The sequence below is a fragment of the Panthera pardus genome, unplaced genomic scaffold, assembly GCF_024362965.1.
Source record: "Panthera pardus isolate Hobbes unplaced genomic scaffold, ASM2436296v1 HiC_scaffold_12, whole genome shotgun sequence".
NCBI lineage: Eukaryota > Metazoa > Chordata > Mammalia > Carnivora > Felidae > Panthera > Panthera pardus.
Window position 1 is genome coordinate 19,130,710 of NW_026526677.1, and position 13,406 is coordinate 19,144,115.

Here is a 13,406-nt window from a genome sequence, read left to right on the forward strand (position 1 = left end):
ACCTGCCGTTCTGAGGCACCAGAAGTCAGCCTGCTCCCTGTGCCTCCCCCAGGCATCCAGGGCCTCCCTGAGGCCCGGGCATAACCCCAAATGTAACCCTGCTGATGGCTAAGCCTGTAGGTGGTGTTGGATTCAGACAGCACAAATGACAGTTCACAATGAAATAGGTTCTTTCTTAACTCACATTTCTTTAAAAAAATGTTTTTTAATGTTTATTCATTTTTCAGAGACAGAGCATGAGTAGGGCAGAGGCAGAGAGGGAGACACAGAATCAGAAGCAGGCTCCAGGCTCTGAGCTGTCAGCACAGAGCCTGACGTGGGGCTTGAACTCCTGAACTGTGAGATCATGACCTGAGCCGAAGTCTGACGTTCAACCGACTGAGCCACCCAGGCGCCCCTAACTCCCATTTCTTAAAGGGTTCTTAAGAGACCAGTTCATAGCTCTGGGCGACTTTTTTTTACATTCAGTTTTTTTCTTCTCCCAATTTTGTTTCCTGCCTCTGTTCTCTGGTGCTCCCTTCCAGCTCTCCTGGTCCCTCTTCTCTGAGTCCTGGCTATGGCTGTGGACTGCCCTGCACTAGGCAGCCCTCGTCCCCCAGGCGGGCAAGAGAAACAACAGAATCCTCTTTAGCAGCTGGGGGAAGCACAGGCCTGGCGACACTGACACCACCTCACCCTTGTCCTATTCAACAGCAAAGGCAGGTCACATTTATGGGACACCGGCATTGTGTTTCATTTTAATTACAACAATAACACTAGAAGGTAACATTATTTATTAAGAATGTGGGCTCATGGAGCCAGACGCTTTGGCTCTGACAGTCACTAGCTATGTGACCTTGGACCTCAGTTTCCTTATCTGTAAACAGGACTAGCATTGGCACCTACTTCCAAGAGTTGTCCAGAAGATGGCACCCGTCGATGCAGGTGGCCCGCATCTGGCAGGCATTCAGCCTGTGTTACCAGGTGCCTTGGACCATTTACAGCAGCAAACTTAGGAGACAGGTTCTGTCACCATTGGCATTCTACAAATGGGGAAACAGAGGCCCCGAAAGACTCAATAGCCCACCCAGGCGGGCACAGGTCACACGTAGGAGGCCTACTCTTCAAATTCAGGCAGCTGGCTCCTGGTGAAGCCAGCTCACCTTCTAAACCACTCAGGAGCTGGTGAAGCAAGCTCACCTTCTAAACCACTGAGCTCAGGGTCTCAGCAAATCCTCCTTTTACGGACGAGGAAAACAAGGTGCAGACGAGTCCTGCTCACCACAGCAACAGAACAGGACGGTCCCTAGGGTGCCGATCAGTTTCCCCAGCACTGCTCTCTGCCCTGACAGCTCCAGGACATGCCCAAGAGGTGACCAGAGCACAAACAGATCCCTGCAGGCCAGGTACCTGGCCCTGGGCCGGTGGGTCACCTTTCTTAGCTTTCTATAATCTGATCGCATCCCGAGGAGGACGTATCTAAACTCACAGTGGTCGGGGTCCCCACCACCACCCCCAAAAGCAGTCACTGAGCACCTGCTTATGGCCTGGAGTGAGTGGCAGCCATATAGGATGACCTCCTGGGGTGTGAGAGGCTTTTGGGAGGTGTCCCTTGGGTACTGAAGTATCGGCACGTCCAGGTTGATGGGAACGATGGGACAGAAGCCCAGAAACTGGCTGGAGGGTCAGCAGCTACGCCTTGCTCCAGGCCAGACCAGTGCCCCACGTACGCAAGTGCTGGGTGGACGCCATCTGGTGCCTTCTTCCTACCCTCAAGTGCCTGATGCAACCTTGAGAGAGAGAGAGAGAGAGAGCTGAACCCCGTGTGCTGTTTCCAGGAGTTGAAACAGGTGTCACTGCACCACCCAAACCATCACCCACACTGTCTTGTGAGCAGAGGAGTAAGGGGAGCGTGTACAGAACGCCTCCAGTGCTCCAGCCCTGGGCTTGCTCGTTCCATCCTTCGTTGTTTCCTTCAACCCCCACCACAAACCCACAAGGCGTGCATTATTATCCCTATTTACCAGAGGAGAAGCCGAGGCGCAGAGGGGTTAAGTGTCTAGCCTAAGGTCACACAGCTCCTGGGTGTCAGAGGTCAGGTTCAGGAATTGCCTTTCCCCTTACACTTGGGTATCTTTTCTTGGACCGATTCCAAGGCCTTCCCCCTGTGAGGCAACGGGGACGTGGTTTGAGGGACCAGCTTCCTTCTAGGACAAAGAGGACCTAAGTGGACGCATGACTGAACAGCCACCTAGAGGTCTATTTCGCGGGGGAGTGCGGGGTAGATCTTGAAGCCCCTCGCTTTCGCCCAGACACTCCCCAGAAGCAGCGGCTCCAAATTCCACATCCAAGAGGGGCATCTGGGAAATCTCGGGCTGTGGGGCCTCTTTCCCGGGCCGGCTCTGGCTTGTCTGGCCGGGAGGGGGGGCCTGGAGCCGGGGGCCTCTTCTCTTAAACTGATTTTAAATAAAAGTCAGCCCCCAGAGAGTCATCCATCAGAGGGAGAAAGAGCCTGTCACACCATTGGGGCAGACCCGAGGCAGTCCGCCCCGCGGCTCCCTGCCCCAAGGGGCTGCAAGGTGGCACGCCTCTGGCCTTGTACGGGCAAAATCCTCCTGCAAAGCTTGCTTTGCAGTCAGCTTTATCTCTATTTTAGGCCCCGAGGGTAGTGTCAGTCTCTCCCCTCAGCTCTCCTTGGCTCAAACGTCAGCCAGGCCTGCCAGGACCCTGACGCAGCCAGGAAATGGGGGGAATTAGCTTGAGTCCCTAATCTCAGGGAGAAGGAGATCACTAAAAATAATAAGAAAAATAATAACAATAGCCACAACCAGCTGTTATTTCCACCAGCCATCATACTAAGAGCTTTTCATCCATTGTTTCTTTAAGACCTTAAAGAGGTGGGCAGCATCATTATCCTTCCTTCCCAAGAGCCTTCTAGAAGTTAGGTAATTTGCCCAAGGTCACATGGTCATCTAGGGGCTGCAGAGCCAGGCGCACTGGCTCTCAGCCACTCGAACGAGCTGGATCCAGCTTGCACACGGAGCTGGAAGGGGCCTCAGCCTGCATCCAAGCCAACGCCTCCACCCCACAGGGGAGCCTGGGTCTCCAGGCTGCTCGTCGGTGGCAGATCCAGGCACCCTGCCCTGGGCACCCTGCCCCTAAGCCTCTAGCCACGTCCTGGCTGTACACAGCCCAGCCCTCCTGAGCCAGGTCCAGTGCTGGGATCCAAGAGAAAACAGTCTGTACAGAGAAAGGCTGGAAACCCTGTGGGCAGCTGGGGAAGGGGTGGGAGGGGGCTTTGGGCTTTAGCCACGGTTCGGAGAAAAGATGGGGCTAGAGGGACACCACAGACCAGCCTTCCACTGCACTTCGGCCTTTGGGCAGGTTCCTTGCACCACACGTCTCTGGGATCAGATAGACCTGGGTCCAAATCTAGCTTCTGCCACTCAGCAGCTGTTCGGCCCTAGGCAAAATCCTCACCGCCTTGGAGCATTGCTTTCTCCATCTGTAAAATGGGGTTAATGGGTCTCCGGGATCCTCCAGTTGTTGAGAGAATTAGATGTGGCAGGACAACCTGTCCACGTTTGCCTGGAACTGGTGCGGGGAGTGGTGGTGCGGGTGTGGTCTCTGGGGGAAGCGTCAAAACTGGGAATGCCCCAGGGAAACCAAGATGAGTTGTCACCCTGTAAGATCCACTATGCAAAGCACGGAGCAGAGAGCCTGGCCCAGAACACACTCAAGGCACACAAACTGTTTTGCATTAACAAGCCCACTCCTCAGCTGGGGCTCCCTACATCAGCCCTGCCTCACTGCAGGGGATGTGCCACTGGAGTCCCAGAGCAGAACAAAGCCCAGTACTGCCCTGGCGGGGAGGGAGGCCCTCCTCGCAGAGGAACCCCTTTGTCCTCAGAACCCTTCCCTCCCCATCCTGGCAGGCTGGGTGCCAGCCATAATTACAGAATCACTTATTCACAGAAGCCTGCACGTGCAGCCCCCGATCAGCGGTAATTAGGCATCGAAGGGGGTTTGAAAGCCCATCAGCCGATGCCGCGGCGAGGGGGTGCTGAATGGGACAATCAGCCTCACCAGGCAGGGGTGCTGGGGGCAGGGAAAGATTGGGAGTCGTGGGGAGGCAGCCATTGAAACAGCTCCCCCCACCCCTCTACAGCTGTCGTGTAGATGAAGGGGTGAGGGTGCGCTTGCTGGAATCCGAAAGCACCACGCAGACTGACATGGGGGAGAAGTGGTGGGTGGGGAGCGGAGGGTCTCTGAAGGCAGGGCCACCCTCATCACTGCAGCATGCCCCACAAAAGAGATCTTCCACAAGTGTCTCAATGTCCTTCATTAGGGGCCCACCCTTTTGAAGTAGGTATCGCCTCCCTGTTGGGAAGTCTCATCTAAACAGGAAAGAACTTCTCTAAAGAGCTGCTTCTCCAACCGGAAGGTGCTTGCAAATTACCAGGGTTCTTGCTGAAATGTAGATTCTGGTTTGGGGATCCAGGGAGCGTCCCGAAATTCTGCATTTCTTTTCTTTTTTTCTTTTTTTTGAGAGACAGAGAGGGTGCAGGTGAGTGAGGGGCAGAGAGAGAGAGAATCCCATGAGGGGGAGAGAGAGAGAAGGGAGAGAGAGAGAGAGAGGCGGGGCTCGCCGGGGTTCATGTCTTACCCCAAGCAGGGCTCAAGCTCACCCAAGGCGGAGTTCAAACTCACACACTGTGAGATCGTGACCGGAGCCACAGTCAGATGCTAAACAACTGAGCCACCGGGGCACCCAATGAAATTCTGCATTTCTAACCGGCTCCCAGATGCTACCGATGTCCTCATGTTGGACCACAGTCTGAGGAGCGAGGTTCCAATGCATCTCTGGGGATGGCGTGGGCAGAAGGGAGAGAAAGACCCTGGGGTCATTTTCCTGCTCTGTGACATTGAGCAAGCCCCCTAAACTCCCAGAGCCTCGTTATCCTAACACAGAAAAGAGGGGACATTGTGTCCGTATCATTGGGCTGTGTTATGAACAAAATGGAAAAGCAGCTGAAAATACGCCTTCGTGAGCTGCAGAATGGCATGTCAGGGAGCAGCGGGACCTCAGCTTGGCGCAGCTCACCCAGAAAGCCGTGGGTGGGGGTAGGGATCAGCCTGAGCTCAGATGTCGGAACTGTTTCTCTCACCTCTTGATCTTGGGGTCTGTGGGTGGTTTGGGGGCCCCCAAGGGGGGCACATGGGTGGGCAGACACCAAGAAGAGCTTGGCCCAGGACAACCTGATCCGTGCCCTTCCCCTGACTTGCACTCCTGACTGTCCTGTTCCAGGTTCTTCCAGCTCCGAGCTTCTGTGCAGTGGCTCTAGCTGCCTGGGATACTCTCCTCCCCTTCACCTGACTCATTCCCGAGAGCTCCTTGGCCTCAGCTTCCCTTTCCCAACTGCAGGCTTACCCCACACCTGGAACTAGAGGTTGCAGGTAGTGAGGCAGTCTTTGCTCAAGGGCCAGGGGGCCTGGTTCTGGTGATCCTGTCCCCAGCGCCTGCCACCCACCCCCACCCCCCACCCCCCACCCCCCACCCCGCACCAGATGCCTGGCTTGCTCAGCCGGCTGCAGCCCCTCTCACGCACCGTCACCTTCCTGTCTCCAGCCCACAACTCCAGAAGGAGTGCCTCCCTGCCTGCCAGCTGAGGACCTGGGCGAGGCTCTTCCCCGTGAGGCACCTACCGTCTCCTGGGTAACAGGTGCCCCCCGGCAGGATACAGACCCACAGCCCACAGGCAGCATCTGGTAGTGAGCTTCTGGAAACCTCCTGGCCTGCCTCCCCATGCCGGCAACCAGAAGGGCAGGTGAAAAGACAGGGTGGAGTCTGAAGGACTGACTGAATGGGCCCTGAGAAGTGCCTTCCACAGCCCTTGGCCACTGAAACCCGGGCTTTGTTATAATTTTTCTCTCTCTCTCACTCTTTTTAAAAACAGGTTTCTTGGGGTGCCTGGCTGGCTTAGTCAGTAGAATGTGTGGGTCTTTATCTCAGGGTCATGAGTTCAAGCCCCATGTTAGGTGTAGAGATTACTTTAAAAAATTTCTTTTAGGTGGGGTGCCTGGGTGGCTTAGTCGGTTAAGCGTCCAACTTCAGCTCGGGTCATGATCTCACAGTCAGTGTGAGACTTCAGCACCGGGAGTCTGCTTCGGATTCTCATCTCCCTCTCTCTCTGACTCTCCCCCACTCACACTCTGTCTCTGTCTCTCAAAAATGAATAAATGTTAAAAAAAAAAGGTTTTTTTTTTTTTAATTTTTAGGTGCGCCTGACTGGCTCAGCCAGTTGAGTGTCCGACTTTGGTTCAGGTCATGACCTCATGGTTCATGAGTTCAAGTCCCGCATCAGGCTGTCTGCTGTCAGCGTAGAGGCTGCTTTGGATCCTGTCTCTTTCTCTGCCCCTCCCCAGCTCGTGCTTTCCCTCTGCCTCAAAAATAAATACAAAACATTTAAAAAATTTTAAAACAAATTTTTAACCACAGGTTTTTAGTAATTGAGTTACTTTTCTGCAAAATGCCATAACCTTTTATATTTAGGAATGTTTATTATGAAATAATTCAGATGAACCAAAAAGTCTTACCCATGAACGCCCACCCAGTTTAAGCAATAAAACACCGCCTGCATAGCTGTGGCCCCTCTGCACGTCGGCGGGGTCACATTTTCTCCCTCCTCGTTCCCAGAAGGGCCACCCTCACAGTGCCCCATCCAGACCCTGTAGCCCTGAACAAGGCCATAGCAGTCACTCTCTCTTGTAGACTAGCTTCTCCACAGGCACTGGATTTTGCATCTTATCTCACTGAATCTCCACAACAAAAATCACTGCCAGGTAAGTTGACTATCCCCATTTTGCCAGTGAGGATTCTGAGGCCCAGAGAGGTTAAAACGTCACACAGCATTCAGACCCATAGAAGGCAGATTCCCAAATTGCCCTTTTCCAGATGCCAATTTAGGCTTGGGAGGGCCCCGAGTAAGGGAGGGGTGGCCCCTGGGGAATGATGGCTTGATGGCAGTTCCCAAGGCCCAGTCTCTTGGGGAAGTGAGCTGTAAAACCATGAGTTGGCTGCAGGGACTAATTTGGCCTTCCTGTGTCAGGCGAGAGAAGCCATAAACAGAAACCAGAGGAGACATGTTTACTAACTGCCAGAGACCCCCATGTCATAAGCTTGCTCTGAAAACCATCTGGGGTGCATCTTCTTCCAAAGAGTGGGTTTTTCCTGGGGGTCCTTTGTACCCCACCTGGGTGCCACCAGGCCAGCTCAGAGGCAAGAAGGTCTGGAAGGAGTCTGAGGAGATAGTCCTTCAAGGTCAGGCTCCAACAAAGCCCAGAGCAGCATGGGGAGGCTCAGTCCCACTAGAATGCACCCCCACACGGTCTTGGGTCACAGAGCACAAGAGGAGGGAGGGCCTGTGTCACCTGGCCCAGAAGCAGGGACAAAGGAGCAGGGACAAAGGCTTTCCCTACCTCCTTGCTTGCAGATGGAAAAAACAGAGAGAGAGAGAGAGAGAGAGAGAGATAAAGACTGTAATTGCAAAACCATTTCCTTCTCCCTGATGGCCTGTCACCAAGGCCCCCTCCCTGAGCCATTAATACTGGGAACAAGCCGTTCTGCCTCTGAGAGGACCTGTTACTCAGGGTGCAGGGGGGTGAGGGGTACCAGGGAAAAAGGGATTCTGATCTCCGCAGCCCTTTCAACATCCAGGTGGGAGAAGGAGCCTGTGGGAAGCAGGGCTCAGCTTCCTTCTTACACTCGGACTAAACCCCTTCATCCCAGCCCTTCCCACCCTGCAACCCCTGTGTTCTAAGGCAGAAGCCGAGCCTCCTTTTCTAGAATTCTTCCTGTCCACTTAAAGTTTGTGTTTATAATTAGCTCTGAACAGGGTGGGTGGGATCTCTCTCACAGTTTCCTGAATGAATGCGGGAACGCGTGAATGAGTCTCCATTTAACAGATGGGCAAAGTGAGGCCACTGGCAGGTCACCAGCGCAAGAGACACCGACTTCCATTCCTTTCCCCTAAATCTTACAGCATTTCCCAATTTTAATAATTTTGAAATTTCTCCTTTTTTGTTTTTTTTTTTTTTTAAACCTGGATGCCTGTTGCTGCTGCTAGCAAAAGTCTGAACAGAAAGAGCCAGAAAAGACCCGTGGGCAAAGCTGGAAGCAAGCCACCACCCAAAGCTGGGAAGCTTGTTTCGCTCCTGATTGCAAGCACAATTCACCGTTGGGATTTCATTTTGCATACAAATAATGAGTACCACTCACCAATTTTTCTGCTGGTAGATGGGTCCCGGTGTCCACACCACCTGTTATTATGTGTCTGTTTATGGTTCTGTCTCCCCTACAAGACTCCTTGCTCCTTGCGGGTGGAGACTCTATCTTAGTACATCTCTGTGACCCCTATGCCCAGAACAGAACCTGGCACAAAACAGGAGCTTACTTAATGTTATTATTATTAATGAATAGTTATTATTAATGAATGATAACAATAATGGCTACTATATGTCAAGAAGGCAGCTTGGTGTAAAAGTTATAAGCTCCAGGGGTGCCTGGGTGGCTCAGTCGGTAGAGCGTCTGACGTCAGCCCAGGTCAGGATCTCATGGTTAGTGAGTTCGAGCCCCACGTCGGGCTCACTGCTGTCAGCGCAGAGCCCGCTTCAGATCCTCTGTGCCCCTCCCCCACCTCAAAAATAAATACACATTTAAAAAAATAGTCATGAGGATGAGTTCCAGAATCACACTGCCTGGGTTTGAATCTAGCCTCAATTTTCTTAACCTCTCTGTGCCTCAGCCTCCTATTCTGTGAAATGTGCTGACAGTATTTATTTCATTGGGTCAAATACAGGATTAAACGGCTCTGGCCAGCCTAACCTGGCTAACATTTATACCTGGCGGTGACAGTGATGTGGAGCACCTCCATGTACTCCATTCCTCCAAAAGGACACCCCACCCGTCCACTCCCGCCCCGGCTCAACCATTTACATACCTCCTCTCGTTTCATTATCACGATCCCTTGTTTAGGGAGGTGCTGCTATCATTCTCTTTTCACAGATGGGGAATTCGAGGCTCAAAACAGTTAAGAAACTGTAGAGCTGGGATTTGCGCCAAGGTTTGCCTGATTCCAGACGCCGCACCTTTAACCACCATGCCATGCTGACGGCGATTTGGTGACCGCGAGAGAGACTGTTGGGTGGCTAACCCAGCACCCACTCCCCTTCTCCCTTGCCTGTCCCCCCCACAGATGAAGAAGGAAGGCATTCTCTTCCCATGAGGCGAGGCCAAGAGGATTGCAGAGAGCAGCCACCAGCACCACGGAGCCCTCGAACCAAAGTCTTCAGCTGCTTGAATCTAGCCTCTTGTGGAGGACAAACAAAGCCACAGTTGTTTTAGCCACTGTTCATTGGGGTTTCTATCACACACGGCCCAAAGCCTTCCTGATGCTACATTGGCAATAAGTAACCCGTATCTCCGGGTGTTCACAGCCGCCCCTTGGCTGGGTGAACCCCAAACATATACATCTACTTTCAAATTTCCCCAGATCCCCTTTTCCATTCCTTGAGGTTGGGCAACCCCTCCCACCCCTGGCTCTCCCGCCCAACCCCACCCAGGCAGAAGAGGCGAGGGAACTAGAAGAATCTCTGGAACTCCAACAGCCCCAAAGAAACTAACACCGGGGGGTTCCAAAAGCGGTTCAGTCAGACAACCCCACAGCGGAGCAGCAACACGGCACTCTCTGCTCGGCTGAAAGGGAAACACAGACACTGATGCCTGGGTCCTACCGCAGGAGCTCCCAGTTTAATTGGTCTGGGATACGGGCTGGGCATTGGGACCTTAAAATCTCCCCACTTGAGCATCATGTGAAGCCAAGGCGACGACTTCTGTTGAAGGACATGAGTTCTGCCACACTGAGGCCCATGAAAGCTGCCCTGAGTCCCCAAGGCAGAAGCTTCTGGAAACATCTGGAATGTGGGTCCAAACTTTATCTCCGGTTCAAATTTCCTGGGGGACAGAATCTGTAGCTCCACCGGATGCCCTAAAAGCACCTCAGATTCAGACACAAACTCATGATCTTTACCCTCAGACCTGGCCTAGGTGTCTTCATCTCAGGGACGGGCACTGCCCTCCTCTCCTTAGCAGCAGCCAGCATCCTAGGATCCATCCTGGACACGCCCTATAAACTCCATCTTCTATGCATCTCCCACCTCGGTCCACTTTGGTCCATCTCTGTCTGCTCCACCCACGCCATGCTACCATCAACTGTCTTTGGAGCGTGACAGCCTTTTCCCCACAGCCACTTGTGTGCCTCTGTCCATTCTCTACGCCATGACAAGCAAGACCATCTCAAAACGTCAAATCTGGCCACACCATTCCTCTGCTAAAAGCCATCCTTGGTGCATTTGTTTCCTGGAGCTGCTACAGCACAGTACCCCAGACCGGGCAGTTTAGACGACAGAAATGCATGGTCTCACCACTCTGGAGGCCCTCACCTGAGATCAGGTGTGGGCAGGGTTGGAGGACTGTGATGGAGAACCTGCTCCATGCCTCTCCTCCGGCTTCTGGGAGCCTCGGGCACTCCTGGGCTTGCAGACAGCTCTCCCTGTGTCTTCACATGGCCTTTCCTGCCTCTGGGTCCACGTTTCCCCCTTTTTATAAGGCTGTTGGTCATATTGCATTAGGGTCCACTCTAATGATCTCATCCTAACTTGACTGTCTACAAAGACCCTGTTTCCAAATAAGGTCACATCCGCAGGTACTGGGGAGTAGGACTTCAACATCTTTTAGGGGGCATGTGTGAGGAGGGACACATTTGACCATAACACCCAGCTTCCTATTGCTTTTAGGATAAAAACCAAACTCTTCCCCTGGTCCTCTGTCCCAACTGGTCCGGTGGGGGCTGACCTGGCTACCTTTCCTGCTTTGTTCTCTCTCTTGCTCTCCAGGCTCCAAACACACCAGCCTCCTTCCTCTTAAATGCACTGGGTTCCTCACAACTGGACACAAGTCATATCGGACAGTTCCTACCACTGTCTTCTTGGGTACAGAGCCCTCTCCTTCCTGCCTCCTTACCGACTGCACTGCCCGCCCTTCCCCACCCCAGGCTTCCCACCCTCACTCCCCGGTCAGGTCACGTTTCCTAGCACACGCTCTCATTGTCCTCTCCACCTTGTTAGAACATCCACCTTGCAATGAGCTATTTATGCTCAGGCTTCTCCACCAGAACATAAGCTCCCTGAAGAGAGACACTAAATCAATTCTGTTGACAGCTGAGGCACATAGGGTCTCGTGCATGTCCTCAACACGTGTGGATTATCAGCTGCGTGGTGAGAACAGCAGTCATTGAAAATATCCTCTTTCCGCATAGCGGTGAGCAGCCTTCTTAGTGGCTGTGGAACCAGAGTCTTGGGGCTGGAATCCCAGTGCTACAATTTCACAGCTGTGTGTCTGTTGGGCAGGTCACCCAACCTTCCTGAGCTGGAAAATGGGTCTAATGACACCCTCTCCCATCTCCTGTAATACCCACTAGGGTGCCCAGCACCCAGTAGGCTTTCACAGAGGCTCGTTCTCCTCTGCTGCTATGGACCCCAGAGTCAGGGTGGGGGGTGGAAGGAGTCCCTGTGCCTCCCCCAAGTCACTCCCCCATCTGGGGTGTGTTTTACCCTGTCCAGTGTGGGAGCTGGACTAAACCATTGGTCTCAATTCTAACAGATGCAATACCCTGTTTTTAAAATAAAGATTTAGAAACACCCCCCTTGACCTCCCCAAATGAAATTCTCAGAAACAAAAAATTATCCAGTCGCTAATCTGAAATACACACACACACACACACACACACACACACAGTGTTCTAACTCTGATACAAGGGAGAAACAAAAGGAAAGCATTTTGCAATAAAGTCATTTGCAATAAAGTCATTTGAATAATGCTAAGAGTACATCGAAGGCCTGAAGAAACAGTCAGAGACTGGCACATACGGAGAGAGATGGACACAAACTTCAAATGTCAGGTGGCAGCTGTGAACGCAGATCGCTACAGCGACAAACCCACAACCTGGACACCCCCAGGGGCATCGCCGGGGGAGGCCATTTTCTGAGGTGAAAAACTCCTGGTAAAGTTCGCAAAAGAACAAAAGAGATTAATTGACGCGGCAGTTGCAATCCAGGAAAATTACACGAATATAAAAACGCAAGGAATACTTTGTGTTCAGATGTAAAACAGAATTATACCGAGGCTCAGATGCTTAAAAACAGATTTCCCCCTACGACAGTTCTCAGAGCATGGTCCCCGGTATCACCTGGGAACCGTTAGAAACACACACCCTTCGGCCCGCTGCAGACCCACTGGATCAGGAACTGTAAGATGAAGCCCAGCGGTCTGTTTTCAGGCCTTGCATGTTCGAGTTTGAGAAGCACTGTCCTACAGGAATACACGGCTGCACGGGCAGAGGTGGCGCAGGACGCAGGATGGTTCTTACATGGCCCAGATTCTGCGGCTTCCTCGGCCAGTGTACGCCCCAGTCCCGGCAGCAATATAAAATGCCCCCACTAAGTTCTAAACGTTCCCCAGTGAGGACCCCTGGGCTAGGGTTTCCTGAGATTCTTGGCCTTGGAGTGAGGCTGGCTGAGGAGGGGGCAGGCGTTGCAGTTGCGCAGGAGGTGGGGCAGGAAGCCGAGGGGCGGGGCTGGCCAGGCTGCCCGGTGCTCTAGCTGACACTGCTCTGCCCGCGACAGCGACAGCGACAGCGAGGGGTGGGGGTGAGGGGTGGGGGAGGCCTGTTTTCTGCTTCCCATGGCTGGAAGTTTTGAGGGGCAAAGAGGCTTGGCTCTCAAAGAGCCTTTCAAACTGCAAGCGAGTGCACTTGGCCATAGAAATAAGCCTGGTCTCCACTACTGGATGGTGCTGCGGCTTCGGAGAAGCAGCTGTGACCATCTGGAAGATTAGGACGTTATGCAGGACACAGCCCAGACTCCTCCTGACGAAGGAGGAAGAGCAGCAGTCGGCACGGGTCTGGACTCCCGCAGCTCGAAAGCCCTGTCCCCGAACCCTGACAGAGCCCTCAGTCCACCAAGAAGAGCACTTGACCTCGAGCCACCCTCCAGCCCCACCCCCATCTTGATGCATGGCGGGGGTGGGGGGGGTCAGCCTCGCTCTCTGCCCAGCAGAAGAGGAGGGGCTGTAACCCGTGAATTAAGCTGTGTCAGTCCCACATAGTGAGGCGCGTGGGGGCAGCCAAGCCGGCAGCCCCGCCCCCTTCACGGTGGCCTGGGGGTCTGCCCAACGGTGTCCACACACACACACAGAGGGGCGACTAGAAAACCGGAGTCAGCCTGGTGGCTGTACTGGCAGGGATGGTCAGTGATCACCGAAACCCGTGCTCCCTGCTCTTTCCCGGGCACATGGCTAGACTCCGTTTCCC

The 13,406-nt window shown here is 53.4% G+C and overlaps 1 protein-coding gene across 2 annotated transcripts in view; it reads right to left on the reverse strand.

Moving 5' to 3' along the window:
* Positions 1 to 13,406, reverse strand: part of ACCSL (1-aminocyclopropane-1-carboxylate synthase homolog (inactive) like) — a 153,864-nt gene that overhangs the window by 43,531 nt on the left and 96,927 nt on the right. Inside the window, exon 1 of one of the 2 annotated variants that reach the window (XM_053899818.1) lies at positions 8,979 to 9,279. The exons of the other annotated variant lie outside the window; for it this stretch is intronic. The gene's annotated coding sequence lies outside the window, so the exon portion shown is untranslated. Of the gene's footprint in view, positions 1 to 8,978; positions 9,280 to 13,406 lie in introns of those variants that run through there. 2 annotated transcript variants of the gene reach the window in all.